The 15,181-nt window shown below is 57.3% G+C and overlaps 1 non-coding gene across 1 annotated transcript; it reads left to right on the forward strand.

Annotated features, from left to right (window-relative positions):
• Positions 1-14,692: 14,692 nt before the first annotated feature.
• Positions 14,693-14,764, forward strand: TRNAD-GUC. The gene has a single exon. It is a non-coding gene; the product is annotated as a tRNA-Asp (tRNA).
• Positions 14,765-15,181: the final 417 nt, after the last annotated feature.

Below are 15,181 nucleotides of genomic sequence, written 5' to 3' on the forward strand. Positions count from 1 at the left end.
TGAACCTGGTGATATGAATCAAGGACAGTAGAACGGAATTTAGCAGTTCTTGATTTCTGGACTCACCAGAACCCACATGAAACTCATTATACAAGGGACATGGGTTCCAAAGCAGAGTGAATTAAAAGAGTTTGAAAATCAATATTTGCACTTAGTACTAGGATTCTTTTAAAATTTCTAAATGCAGATTTTATGATTTTTTTCTCGCTTTAGTTAAAAAAATATAATTATTTATGATAGTATAACAAACAATGTTCTCTATCACACATCTAAAAACTTTAATGCTTAAGTGTACATTTTAGATACAATTTAGTGGGTTGTCTCTTATTTCACATAAAAGCCAAACCTGGCAGAATAGTTTAGCTGGAAGAAAAAGCAGAGCAGAATTGTTAGCCAATAGTCAGTGGGTGGGTTTATGCAAATACTAGACTCATGGACCAGAGGAGGGGCAGGGGGGTCACACGCACCATCTCTGAAACTAATGCTTGCTACTTCACTCCATAACACCACACACAGAGCAGCCATTTACCTCTCAGGACCAAAAGACACCGTGAAAGAGATCTAACAGCACAAGCTTACGACAAGCAACTGGAGCACGAACAACAATTTTAAGGATTCAAAACCACCTCTGTCTTTCCACACCAGGGACAGCAGAAAGGACCAGCACCTGCAAGAGACCACCAAACATCCATTCCTACCTCCCACCCCGTTTTGTCCTTTGGAACCCATGCCCCTTAATGGTGAGTACTTTCCAGGACAGGGTGACGCTCTCAGGCCTCAAATGCCAGGTACAGTTACTCTGTCCTTGATCCAAAATCAACAGGAAAATACACTGGATTACTCCTGCCCCAATAAGAAAGAGACTGGGGATCCCACAGCACCTGAAATGACTGTTTGGACAAGCACTCCCATCATGCAACCTGAGGTGGGTGTAACCATGCAAATGACATCAGCCCCAAAAGGCCTTGACAACACATCACCAACAGATGGCAGGGTAGACTTCATACCGACCCTGCCTCAACTAGATTGTGGCAAAGATTCCAAAACACCAAACGTTAAACCTCACCAAACGTGGGTCAATCCATCCTCATCGTCAAATCCGCTTGTTATACTCCACACCTGAACAGTAGCCCTCCTATGGACAACATACCCTCCTAACTCAGAGTCTGTACGTTAACCTTTTACCCCCAGTTGGGGCTATTGCAGATTATGTATTCCTTATGCCACCCGATCTTAAACAGAACTTCGCACCCCTTGGGTAAGCTGTACATTGTTCCCTGAGCACCAGAAACTTCTACGTCTAAACGCTGTACCGTACACATTTTTTTCTTTGAACGTCATCTTAATAAAATGTTGACTTTTGTTTGAGATCCCGGCTCCTGTTCCTTTGCAAGGCGTGTGCGTTTGCTCCGGGTTATAGTCTGCTAATACAGCGTGAGGGGGGGAGGATATAGCCAGACGCGCTCGCCTGCTGCAGACACGGATCCAAGGCTGAACCTCGTCCCCCACAAGCTGAAGGCTTAACTGAAAACAGTTTAAGAAGTGCTCCCGTCTCCGGCACTCAGCTACCCAGCTCCCAATGGGGTCCAAACCCCAAATAGATCCTTTTTACCCTGTAGAAGCTGTAAAATCCTGTGACCAGGGCAGCAGCCTAGCAGCCTGCACATCTGCCTGCCAGCGCGAGAGCACGTAGGGCACTAATCCGGATAGTGGTGGCTGGGTGGCAGGGAGAGGGCATGAAAAACCAGCAGAGTGGCGCAGCGGGAGTGTGCTGGGCCCATAACCCAGAGGTCGCTGGATCGAAACCATCCTCTGCTAGGTGAGCGCTTGTTTCTTTTCCCTCTGGGCCTTCAAGCCAGGCGGTGACCAGCAGAGCCCCAAGAGCCTAGGCCATGAGGCAAGAGGTGGCTGAGGCCCAGCGGCGGCCTGCCAGGGAGCTCCCTGGCACCTCTGGCTGCCTGGGCTGAAGGCAAGAGGCAGGCCTGGGCGTGGCGAGGGCCTCCTGTCCCGGAATGAGGCTGCAGTGCTTCCTGGCCCCCTTTTCCCACCCACACAGGCAGGCGGCTGCTGCGGGAGAACACGAGGGAGGCTCTCTGGGCGCTAGGCAGCGCTGTGTGGCTGCCAGGGGAAAGAGCCGAGGCTCCCGATTCGACCTGCCATTGACTCGCGTGGCTCTGCGCACCATCAGCCGGGATGTGGCTCAGACTTGGGCCGCATGGCCGCGCTTTCCTGACGAGGCATGAGGCAGGCCAAGAGCTTTGCACAGCGTACAGGGAAGTGGGAGGGAGGCGTCTTTGATCCGGCGTGTCTCGTCCGCTTCTCCCTTGCCGCTTGGGGGGAGGCAGGAAGGGAACAAAATGTTCCCGGCTGAAGGTTTTTGTGCTTGGCCTTCAGGATTAAGCCTGAGCCTCCGGCACGGCTGCTGGGAGATGGGCTTTTGCAGCACAGCCCCCACACTCTTGTAGGCAGCAGGTGAACCCACTGTGTCCAAGAGGGGAACCATCAATGTGGCAAAAGGTGGACTTCCCAGCTCCCAGCAGACCTTGAGGAACCCACTAGGAACCTTCTTTGGCATCTCTGGGGAAGCATAAACCCCCCTCCTTTCCATTAACAGCTGAACTCACTGACCCATGATACCACAGAGACACCTACCAGCAGCTGGTTTGCCAGGGCCACTGCCCAGCACCCTGCAGCGCTTCCTGCCAGTGCCAGAGCTCACCAGGCACTAGCCTGGAGCCAGGGCCGCTAGATGCTGCTGAAGAAAAGCCAGCAGAGGGACACAGTGGAAGCGTGTCGTGCCCATAAGACAGAGGTTGATTAATCAAAACCCTCTTCTGCCAGCACTGGGCCTCCTTCTTCTTCCACTGGACCTTCAAGCGAGGGGGCGGCTGGCACAGCACCAAGAGTCTAACCTGTGTGGCAGGAGGTGGCTGATGCCCGCAGCCTACTGGGGAGCTCCCAGAAGTTATTAATGGACAGAGACTCCTCAATGCCCTTAGTAACAAGGGTTTGGGGGTCACCGAGGCCGGTAAGGGGGTCACTATGTCACTCTTATAACGCTGGGTGTCAGGTCGCTGTGCAGCTTTGATCTAGAGCTCAGATCCCAACAACCGACCAGCAGCCCACAGCATCCCCATGGGTCTGCCCCACCTGGTTACTCCTTACAGGCTGACCTTACCCCTCTTCCAGCCCCGGATTCGCCCCCTAACCAGCCTTCTGCAGCTCAGAGGCACAGATGTGGAGGTGCTGAAGGAGGGAGGGGTGACTCTAGGGTGGGGTTCTTCTCTAAAGATGGCTGGCAGAAAGGTGGTGCTCAGCTCTGTCAGGGACCTGCCCAGTTGCCTCACTGCCAGGGGATGCAGACGTTTCTGTAAGGTGATTAAATGGGGTATTTGGCTTCTGAGTGAATGTGATGAATGTGCACTTATGAGAGGGAATTTCTATTCCTTCAGCAGTTTTTTTTCAGGGCCCCAGTGGCCTAATAGCGAAGGTAATGCCTTTCTCAATCAGAGATTGTGGGTTCAAGTCCCATTTCAGATGAAAAACTAACTTCTTCCTGTATATTGCAAGGAAACCTTGGTGTTATTTTCACAGAGGAAGCTGGGAGACATTTGAACACAAAGTCCGGGATCTTGGAAACAATCCCCCAGAAATGGCATCTTCCACTCCACGAATGCTTTCTAAACCCATCAGCAGCAAACAGTTCATACTAGTGTTTGTCTGAGAATAGAGGGAAGGGGAGTGTTTACTCCAACACCTCAATGAGTGAAACAAACAGAAAGAGCAAGGCCGTCCTAGAAGAGAATGGATCTGTCTGAAGACAAAGCAGAACCTGAGAATGAGCAACGGTGTGAAAAGAAGAGGTTCAAATGTGTTAGATGTTAGCCAGTGTTAGGGGGCTTATCCCTTCACCCTCCCATTCCCTGGTCCTTCTCGCATGAACAGAGAGCGACAAAACCCAAAGTCCAAAGGTGCAAACAATTAGATGTTTATTGGGTTGAACTTCCAGCAGGCATGATTCCAGTTTCCTTCCTCAGTGTCCCCATCCCAGCTCTGACAACGCAGAGCCTTGCCTGTGTCCCTGTTCCCATTTCCCCCCCTTAGCAAAACATGATGCCAATTCCCCCCCTTACTTCCTGTCTGACTGCAGACTATATAGTAAAACTTGAGTTCTGCTTAGCTATACCTTAGCCAATCATTTTACTGAAATGTAACTAACCAATCCTAACATGATTATCTAACCAGTTATTTCCCACCACCTTAATTGGTTTACACCCAACAAAATTAATTCTACAGCCGACAGAAACAATCACAGACCCTGACAGCGATTATACAGACAAACACTAGTGGACTACAGTGCTAGAACAACACAGAAATGAGGGTGTCACACCCCTGCTATTGACAGGTGAGTTCTTCCCAGACAGGACGCTATCAAACTCAGTTTTCTTTAACCATCTTTACCTGGTGGTGCTGGGCATTGTCAGGACAGGACTGTATTCCCAACAGCCCAGTAGCACCTTATTTCAGTGTGACTGGTGAGGACGTGTTCTCACTGAATTGTCACTTCAAATTGTTTGCTCAGACCAGCTTCCCCAGCACACTCACTGCTGTGCAGCTCAGTACGTGTGGCCATGGCTGAACAGCGAGAATTCCTGCCCATTTCCCTTCTGGCTGGAGCAGGATGAGAGTGTGTTTGTGTGAATGACATTGCTGTAGATTGTTGTTCATTCCCCACATTGACAATTCAGACAGTCCCTTTCCTAGTAAAATCTCCAGCACATTGTTCCAATAGCCAGGGGCAGGATTTCTCTGTGGCACTGAAATATTTCAGGGGGTTGGTGTGTGAGCTCAGCCTTGCATTCCACCCTTGATGTTTCATGGACTAACAACAGCAGCAGAAAGAAAGAGCCGAGCCAATATCTCCCTGGCAGGGATGCAGGTGCCATCATAGGCGGCGAGTTCTATGGGCACGTGGGGCCCAGGTCCCACCAATAATCCTGAAGCTGGGCCCAGTTCCACCAATGTTTGGGCCCCAGGCCCTGTGCTTCGGGGGTCCCCGTCTCGCACTGCCGGGCGCTCTCACTGCAGCGGCAGCTCCTGGGAGAGACCCCAGCAGCGACTGGGCTCACAGCCCATTGGCCGGGAACCCCAGCCAATGGGAGCTGCCGGGGGCGGTGCCGGAGCTGCCTGGCCGCGCCTCCACAGCAGGGAGAGGGAGCGAGCCACCGGCAGCGTCTGAGCCCTGGGCAGAGCAGCAGCAGGGTCTGTGCCTGTCAGACAGACTCAGCCGGTGAGCTGTGGGGGCAGCCAGACACAGAGACACAGCCAGGGAGGGGGGGTTGGTGGGGACAGACAGACACAGCTGGGGGTTGTGGGACAGACAGACACAGCTGGGGCGTGGGGGGACAGACAGACACAGCCGGGGGTGGTGGGGGCAGCCAGACACAAGGACACAGCCAGGGGGGTTGTGGGACAGACAGACACAGCCGGGGGTGGTGGAGGCAGCCAGACACACAGACACAGCCGGGGGTGGTGGGGACAGACAGACACAAAGACACAGCCGGGGGGGCGTTGGTGGGGACAAACAGACACAGCTGGGGAGTTGTGGGACAGACACACACAAGGACACAGCCGGGGGTTGTGGGACAGACAGACACAAGGACACAGCCAGGGGGGTTGTGAGGACAGACAGACGGACACAGCTGGGGGGTTGTGGGGACAGACAGATGGAGCTGTGGGCGGGGAAAGGAGCAGCAATGGGCACCCCGGGGCTGGTATAAAATACACAGGATGGGGGGGGGGCTTCCTGAGGGGACTATAGCAACACTCCCCGCAGAGCAGACCCAGGTTGCAGCTGGCTCCACCCATCACAGCCCACTGCCCCACAGAGACCCACACAACCCTCTGCCCCCTTGAGAGACTCCCAATGACCCCTGTGTCCCTGTCACTCCTCTCCAGAGAGCCCTCCCCTTTGTGCCAGCCCACTCCCCTCCCCCACTGCCTCCCCTCCTCCAAAGCTCCCTACAATCTCCCCCTTTGCCTTCCGCCCCGCAGCCCAGCCCATTCCATTGGCCGGGAGGCTCCCAGTCTAGTGGCTATCAGGGCCCACGGGAGCTGCACATGAGGCAGGGTGCCTGCCTGCAGATGCAGACCTGCCTGGCTGTGCCTCCACAGCACAGGGAGGGGGAGCCACAGGAGAGCAAGCCCTGGTCATCATCATCATCACAGGCCCAGTAATTCTCTGGATATTTAATTTCACTGATGCAAAATGTGTGCAATTTTATGGGTTGAATGATTGAATGACATAATACCCACCTGCCTGCATTGTCCATCACTAAGTCCAATAATTTTGTCAAGTGTTTGTTGCACAACATGGTGGTGCCTACCCCTACCTTGTGCTTCAGGGGGTGATGGGGTCCAGGGCAGCCTGTTATAGCCTGTTATAGATCTACCTGATTAGTAATTGGATATGTTGGCTGGCATTTTTTTTTACGTGTTCGCTCCCCCTCATGTTAGAACCTGGCTACACCACTGGGGAGGGGAGCTTCCTAGACCTGTGCAGCTGGGGCTTAGGTGAATTTTGTGATACTGTGCCCCTCCCCAGCTACCACCCTGCAGTCCCCACTCCTGCACCATGCTGGGCAAGGGGCAGCCCCATCCCCAGTGAGGCTATGGTGAGGGGTGGAAGCAGGGGAGGCCACACGTGATGGCAACCTCCCCCCTCGGTACCCACCATAGGGGAGGTGAGTGGGCTTTCTGGACCTGAGAGGGACCTAGGAGCATGTGCAGTGAACTGCGGGGGAGAGGAGGGGTCCCTCCCCTGGAGCTTGCTGCTGCCAGGGAGGGTGGAGGGGAGTCCTCTTTGGCCCTAGCCCTGGGGAAGCCTGTCTGCACCCCAAGTTCCTTATCCCCAGCCCTGCCCCAGAGTCCTCACCTGACGGGAAAAACACGCAACTTAAATTTGGTGGTCAGTTTAGAGTATCATAGAATATCAGGGTTGGAAGGGGCCTCAGGAGATCATCTAGTCCAACCTCATGCTCAAAGCAGGACCAATTCCCAACTAAATCATCCCAGCCAGGGCTTTGTCAAGCCAGGCCTTAAAAACCTCTAAGGAAGGAGATTCCACCACCTCCCTAGGTAACCCATTCCAGTGTTTCACCACCCTCCTAGTGAAAAAGTTTTTCTTAATATCCAACCTAAACCTCCCCCACTGCAACTTGAGATCATTACTCCTTGTTCTGTCCTCTGCTACCACTGAGAACAGTCTAGATCCATCCTCTTTGGAACCCCCTATCAGGTAGTTGAAAGCAGCTATTAAATCCTCCCTCATTCTTCTCTTCTGCAGACTAAACCATCCCAGTTCCCTCAGTCTCTCCTCAGAAGTCATGTGCTCCAGCCCCCTAATCATTTTTGTTGCCCTCCACTGGATTTTCCAATTTTTCCACATCCTTCTTGCAATGTGGGGCCCAAAACTGCACGTAGTTCTCTAGATGAGGCCTCACCAATGTTGAATAGAGGAGAATGATCATGTCCCTCGATCTGCTGGCAATGCCCCTACTTATACAGCCCAAAATGCTGTTAGCCTTCTTGACAAAGGCCAGAGGAGGGAGTGTTAGTGCCTGTGCGGACTTCTGGGAAGTTCATGGGGTGGAAGGGGATGCTGGGATGCTCTGGAACCACTCCTTCAAAGCCAGTCAGGACTCTGGGGGAGCCTCCTCTCTGAGCAGACTGTCTCCAGGGCAAGAAGCTTACACCTTCCTGGGTCTGACCTCAGAGCATTCAGCATGCCCTTCCACACCATGCACTTTCCGCAGTGAGTCCGCCCAGGCGGGGTCCTGGGGTAGCCAGAGGTCCCTGCACCCCAACTCCGCAGTCAGATGTGACTCTCAGCCAGACTGTAAAACAGAAGGTTTATTAGATGACGGGAACACAGTTTAAACAGAGCTTGTTGGTACAGAAAACAGAACCCCTCTGTCAGGTCCATCTTGCGGGGTGGGCAGCCCAGAACCAAGTTCTGGGTCTCTCCCCATTTCCACAGCCAGCTCCAAACTGACACTCCCTCCTCTGGCCTCTGTGTCTCTTCCAGACAAGGAGGCCACCTGATCTCTTTGTCCCCAACACCTTCAAGTAGCATCTTGCAGGGGAAACTGAGGCACCCACACAGTATTCAGAGAAAATATGAAGAACATTCCCACTTCATCACAACAGGTGCAACAAAATATAATACCGTATATTGAAGTAGGCAAGTGCTGCTTCTGACTTTCCACTTTTAATTGACCCTTGTAATCTTGTGGCGCTGATGCGTTGTAGCTTCATTTTATATCGTCTTACAGGGCGGGAGTGGGGGGGCACCACCATTTTGGGCCCCATCAAAAATTATACAAACCTGCCGCCTATGTCAGCCGGTCCTTAGTTTCTGCTTGGTAAAGGCAAGTCAGTGGGGTCCATCGGTCAGAAAAAGAGTCCCAGGCCTTCTTGCTGGGTGCCAGGGTCCAAAAGGAGCACATTCCCTCCTGGAAAGGGCTGTGTTTCGAATGTCCGTCCAGTGCGCGTTGAAGGGAAGGATCTGCGTGCCTGGGAAGCTGCGTCCCTCCAGAGGCGCTTGAGAAGCCAAAGGGGCCGTGGGTGAGTTTGTGATGAGGTGAGTCTGAAGTGTGGAAGGGGAAGGGTGTCTGTCACGGAGTGTAGGGGAGTCAGGCCCTGCACCCCCGGGCTCCCTGCCGATTCACAAGGACTCTCAGCCAGCCAGTAAAGCAGAAGGTTTATTTAGACGACAGGAACACAGTCCAACACAGGTCTTGCAGGCACAGATAACAGGATCCCCCCTGTTAGGTCCATCTTGGGGCCCCGGAGCACCACAACCCCCCTTGGGGATCAGAGCCCTCTCTCTCTGCCTCCCCTCTTTTCCCTAGCCAGCTCCAGTCTGCCCAACCCCCTCCGGCCCCTCCTCTCTGCCCAGCTTCTTTCCCGGGCCAGGAGGTCACCTGACCCCTTTGTCTCCAGCACCTTTAGATGCACCTTTGCAGGGGAGGTGCTCGGGCCATCAGTTGCTAGGAGACAGAGTGTCAGGCATTCGGTTGCGCAGGCCTTCTGCTTTGCTAGATACTTAGAGGCCTGCACCCAGCATTCCCAGCCCCCAGTACGAACAGTCCCACTTCGTCACACCTCTCCCCCCTTTGAGACCGAACTGAGCGGGGTAACTCCAGCCAGTGACCTGGGGAAGTTCAAACCCACCTACATTCCCTTGGCTGCCCCAGGGTCCCCCCCGTTCTGGGGGAAGAGTTACCCCAGGTCATTCCAGTTTCCTGCCCCCCTGTAGGTCGGGGGGACTCGAGGGCACTTTCAGGTTGCAGGGGGGAAGCCTTATGCCGCCCGTGCCCTTTCCCCACCCCAGTACCCATGGGGTGCACGCGGGGCTGGGGCCTTCTCCCCATGTTCCAGTCTGGGGGTCTGTGATTCGGGCTCTCTCGGTTTAGATCCCCCCTTTTGACCCTGGCCCCCCTCTGGACAGGCTCCTCGGGACGGGGCAAGGGTCTTACAGCCATCTTCCCCCTGTCCCGGGCCTTCCTCCCCCTCTGGCAGAAGTCACAGGAGCGGCAGTGCTGCCGGACATGGGTAAAGACCCCAGGCCAGTAAAAGCTCCGTAGCAGCTTCTGCTGGGTACGCCAGGCTCCCTGGTGCCCTGAGGGGGGAATGTCATGGGCCTGGCACAGCAGCTGGTGGCGATACTCCTGGGGTACCACCAGCTGCCTCCTGATCCCCCCTGACTCCATTTTCCCTGGGGGAGCCCATTCTCGGTACAGGAACCCCTTCTCCCACAGGAACCTTTTCCGGCCACCTCGTCCCATGGTCTGTCCCCCCCCGAGGTTGGCCAGGTCCCCTATCCTCCGCAAGGAGGGGTCTTCCCGCACCGCGGCCTGGATCTCAGCCACTGGGGCAGGGACGGGCATCTGCTGTCTCTCACCGGCTGGGTCTGAGGCCACAGCCTCTCTGAGCCCTGTCCCTGGGCGTTCCCTCCCCACCAGGTCAGGGTCCTGCGCCTCGGGCAGAGTACCTTCCCCGGTGTCAGGGTGCAGAGCCCTGCGTCGACTCTGACTACGGTTCACGGCCAGGGCACCCCGGGTGTTACTTGGCCAGTCCTCGAGGTCCCCCCCCCATTAACACCTCCGTGGGCAAATGTGGGTGCACCCCCACGTCCTTGGGGCCCTCCTTGGCCCCCCACTTCAGGTGTACCCTCGCCACAGGCACCTTGAATGGGGTCCCGATCACACCCCTCAGGGTCAGGTAGGTGTCGGGCACCATCTGATCTGGGTCCACCACCTCGGGCCGGGCCAGCGTCACCTCTGCGCCCGTGTCCCAGTACCCAGTGACCTTCCTCCCATCTACCTCCAGGGGAACAAGGCACTCGCTCCGGAGGGGCAGCCCTGTGCCCACCCTGTAAACCCAAAACTCAGGGCTGGGAGCATCCAGCCCCTTGGAGGGGTCGGGCCGGGGCCCCCCTCCCTCCTTCGCAGGTGGTACGCGGCCAGCCCCCCTTTCCTGCGAACGCTGCCCCTCATCCGACTGGGTCTCTACCAAGTTAACCCGGTGGGGGGTCGGTCTGCTCAGTTTGTCCATGGGTCTGGGGCACTGGGACCGCAGGTGGCCCCTCTGGCCACAGTGATAGCAGCTCATGTCCCGTTGGTCCCTTCGAACCGGTCGGTTGTCCCTGGCGCTGTCCGTTCCCTTTGGGAGGGGGTTCTCCCAATTCCCCTTTTGGGTGGTCTCAGGATGACTCTCTCTCTGCGTCGCGATGGGCCTGTTCCTTTGGGGCTCCTCCCTGCCACCCCCCAACCGGCTCTTCACATAGTCATCGGCCAGCCGCCCTGCCTGTCGTGGGTTCTCTGGCTTTTGGTCCCTTAACCACAGCCTCAGGTCGGATGGGCACCGCTCATACAGCTGCTCCAGTACCAGCAGTTTAACCAGGTCCCCCTTCGTCTGGGCCCCATCTGCCCACGTGCTGGCGTACCCCTCCATGCGGATGACCAGTTGCAGATAGGAGACCTCATGGGTTTTATCCTGACTCCGGAACCTCTCCCGGTACATCTCAGGAGTCAGCCCAAACTCGCGCAGCAGGGCCTGTTTGAATGGTGCGTAGTTCCCTTTCTCCTCCTCTCCCAGCTGGCCGTACAATGCCACGGCTTTGGGGTCCAGTAAGGGGGTGAGAACCCGGAGCCTGTCTGCAGGATCCACCTGGTGCAGCTAGCAGGCCGTCTCAAAGGCATCTAGGAAGTCACCCATGTCCTCCCCCTCCTTGCGCGGGGCCAGGATGGAATTATCCAAGCTCCGCGCAGTCCTGGCCCCCCCTTCACTCACCGCCGCCCGGGGCCTGCTGCCCCCCAGCCTCTCCAGGTCCAGCTCATGTTGTCGCTGTCGCTTTTTCTCCTCCAGTTCCTGCTCCCTCTGTCGCGCCTCATGTTCCCTCTGTCTCTCCTTCTCCTTCCGGTCATGCTCCCTCTGTTCCTTACGATCCTCCAGCTCTCTCAGTTTTATCTCTCTCTCCCATTCCAGCCGCTGGCGCTCCACGGATGAGTGTAGCCGGGACGATCTCCTGCTGGGGGGTGAGCTTCGCCGGGAGGATCCCCTGCTGGCCGGGGGGGTCACGGCGCCCTCGGTGCTCGCTGGGCTCCACCTCCCCCTCCCCCTAGGCATAGGAATGGGGGGGTCTCGGGACGCCATCAGCAGCCTTCTGACCACTCCCAGCCGGGCCAGACACTGGTACCTGTGCTGCATCTGCCTGGCTGCTTCCCTCACAGACAGGGATCGGTTCATTCCTGTGATCTTCCTCCTCCAGCTGGGCAATCAGCTGGTCCTTGGTGAGTTTCCCACTGCGCAGCCCCCTGTGCTTGCAAATCTCCACCAGGTCGCACTTGCGCCGCTTGGCATACATCTTCCTGCTGGCCACTCGCAGGCCGGGGTGCTCGCCGCTCCCCACAGGTTCCAGGGGGACCCCTAGTGTGCCAGTCCTTGAGGTCACCCCCTCTCTGCCAGGGTCGAGCTGCAGACTCCTCCGCCCCTGGGACCGCTCGCTGTGATCCCCCGGGTGACCCTGTTACTGCAAAGTCCTGCTCTCTGGTCACACTCTCCCAGGGGTTAATCGCCCCTTCGTTTTACTGCTCCCCAGTCACTTACTGCAGGAAGCGCCGTCCACGGGGTGCAGTAGATCCCACTGCTACCCCCAGATGTCACGGAGTGTAGGGGAGTCAGGCCTTGCAGCCCCGGGCTCCCTGCCGATTCACAAGGACTCTCAGCCAGCCAGTAAAGGAGAAGGTTTATTTAGATGACAGGAACACAGTCCAACACAGGTCTTGCAGGCACAGATAACAGGATCCCCCCTGTTAGGTCCATCTTGGGGCCCCGGAGCCCCACAGCCCCCCTTGGGGATCAGAGCCCTCTCTCTCTGCCTCCCCTCTTTTCCCTAGCCAGCTCCAGTCTGCCCAACCCCCTCCGGCCCCTCCTCTCTGCCCAGCTTCTTTCCTGGGCCAGGAGGTCACCTGACCCCTTTGTCTCCAACACCTTTAGATGCACCTTTGCAGGGGAGGTGCTCGGGCCATCAGTTGCTAGGAGACAGAGTGTCAGGCATTCGGTTGCCCCGGCCTTCTGCTTTGCTAGATACTTAGAGGCCTGCACCCGGCATTCCCAGCCCCAAGTACGAACAGTCCCACTTCGTCACACCGTCAAGAGGAGGTTTTGAGAGGAAAAAAGGTGCTGCTGAGCTGGTAGGTGAGGGCAAGATCCTAGGCGGGTGTTGTGTGAGGAGCTGTGTAGGCCTGAAAAGGCGTCGTGCCGGGCAAGGGCAGGTGAGGAGGGCCAGGGCTTTTCCCAGGGCTGTTGCTGCGGCCAAAGCCTTTGGGAAGCAGAAGAGGGCCAGGGGTGCTGTTGCCTGCTGGGGCCCATGCGACGGTGTAGGTGTACGCTGACCGTAGCTGGTCTGTGGGAGCTGGGGCCCCTCCCCGTGCCCCTTTCCTCGTTAGTATAGTGGTGAGTATCCTCGCCTGTCACGCGGGAGACCGAGGTTTGTTTCCCCGACGGGGAGGGTGACCCCTTTTCAAGGGGGGAACAATGAAATCCCTGGCCTACCCACCACATGCCTTCCCTTCTCCTTCTACGGCCACTTCCCTTGGCACCCCGAACTGATGACTTTCCCCTCCAGAGAGACAATTACCTCGCAAGGACACGCTGGCCCTAGCCAAAGCCTCTCCCTGGCCTTCCGCCCCCGGGCCCAGCTTCGGGGCCTGCACGTGGGCAGGGGCGGCTCTAGGCACCAGCAAAACAAGCTGGTGCCTAGGGCAGCAAAATGTAGGGGGTGTTCCCTGCCGCCGGGGGGGGCGGCAGGCTGGGCCGGCGGACCTGCCGCAGTCATGCCTGCGGGAGGTCCACCGGAGCCCCGGGAGGACCGGACCTGCCGCAGGCATGACTGCGGAGGAGGCGCTCGTCCTGCGGCTCGGCTGGACTTCCCGCAGGCATGCCTGTGGCAGCTCAACCGGAGCCGCCGGACCAGCGAACCACCCGCAGCTGTGGGAGGTCCAGCCGAGCCGCGCGACCAGCGGACCCTCCGCAGTCATGCCTGCGGGAGGTCCGCGGCTCCCGTGGCTCCGGGGCGCCTCCCGCGCATGACTGCTTGGGGCGGCCAAAAACGTAGAGCCGCCCCTGCATGTGGGGGCACGTTTCAGAGCGGCAAAGGGAAATAGGCTGGCCAGGGGCATGAGGACAATGGCCCAGACAAACGGGGAGGGACTTGGTCCAGGGGTGGAGGAAGACAGAAAAAGGGACAGCCATGGGATTGGCTTCCTCTATTTTTTCCTTTGCTCAGCATTTTACCTGTGACTGTAATGGGCAGACTTGAGAAATACCCGTGCCCGCCGGCGACGTAGGTGGCCTCCCCGAGAGCACAGACCTGAGCATTTTGTGCTGGGCTGCTGCCTACTCGCCCAGCGCCTGGCCGTGATCGTATAGTGGTTAGTACTCTGCACCGTGGCTGCAGCAACCTCGGTTCGAATCTGGATCACAGCATAAATTTTTGGTGGGGAGGGGCTATCCTGCAGCACGCCTCGTGGGTCAGTCTGATGGCGTCCGTTTGCAAAGAGAGCCATCGGCCGGTCCTTAGTTTCTGCTTGGTAAAGGCAAGTCGGTGGGGTCCATCCGTCAGAAAAAGAGTCCCAGGACTTCTTGCTGGGCGCCAGGGTCCAAAAGCGGCGCATTCCCTCCTGGAAAGGGCTGTGTTTCCAATGTCCGTCCAGTGCGCGTTGAAGGGACGGATCTGCGTGCCAGGGAAGCTGCGTCCCTCCAGAGGCACTTGAGAAGCCAAAGGGGCCGTGGGTGAGTTTGTGATGAGGTGAGTGTGAAGTGTGGAAGGGGGAGGGTGTCAAGAGGAGGTTTTGAGAGGAAAAAAGGTGCTGCTGAGCTGGTAGGTGAGGGCAAGGTCCCAGGCGGGTGTTGTGCGAGGAGCTGTGTAGGCCCGGAAAGGCGTGGTGCTGGGCAAGGGCAGGTGAGGAGGGTCCAGGGCTTTTCCCAGGGCTGTTGCTGCGGCCAAAGCCTTTGGGAAGCAGAAGAGGGCCAGGGGTGCTGTTGCCTGCTGGGGCCCATGCAACGGTGTAGGTGTACGCTGACCATAGCTGGTCTGTGGGAGCTGGGGCCCCTCCCCATGCCCCTTTCCTCGTTAGTATAGTGGTGAGTATCCCCGCCTGTCACACGGGAGACCGGGGTTCGATTCCCCGACGGGGAGGGTGACCCCTTTTCAAGGGGGGGACAAAGAAATCCCTGGCCTGCCCACCACATGCCTTCCATTCTCCTTCTACGGCCACTTCCCTTCGCTGTCATGACGCTGACATGGGGGAGACTTTTCCAGGGGGGCCCAGTTTGGCCCAGGGCCCCTAGTCATGGGACCCACTGTCCCCCTGGTGACACAAGATTTGGGAAGGCTGAGCCCCCCTCCGAGCCTCCATTATGAGCCGCCCAGGCCACCACTGCTCAGTGGGGAGCCAGTCTCCCTGTGTCTCTGCTGTTCGTGCTGGGGAGCCTGGCCGGCCTTAGGGGTGGGGCCCCCGGCAGCCACCCAGGGCTCCAGGGGGTCAAAGGGCACCGTGTGCCAGTGCAAAGGTGCTCACTGCTCTCCCCTGCCCCAGTGCTCCTCCGTGGCCCC

This window comes from Mauremys mutica, unplaced genomic scaffold (assembly GCF_020497125.1).
Source record: "Mauremys mutica isolate MM-2020 ecotype Southern unplaced genomic scaffold, ASM2049712v1 Super-Scaffold_100095, whole genome shotgun sequence".
Classification (NCBI taxonomy): domain Eukaryota; kingdom Metazoa; phylum Chordata; order Testudines; family Geoemydidae; genus Mauremys; species Mauremys mutica.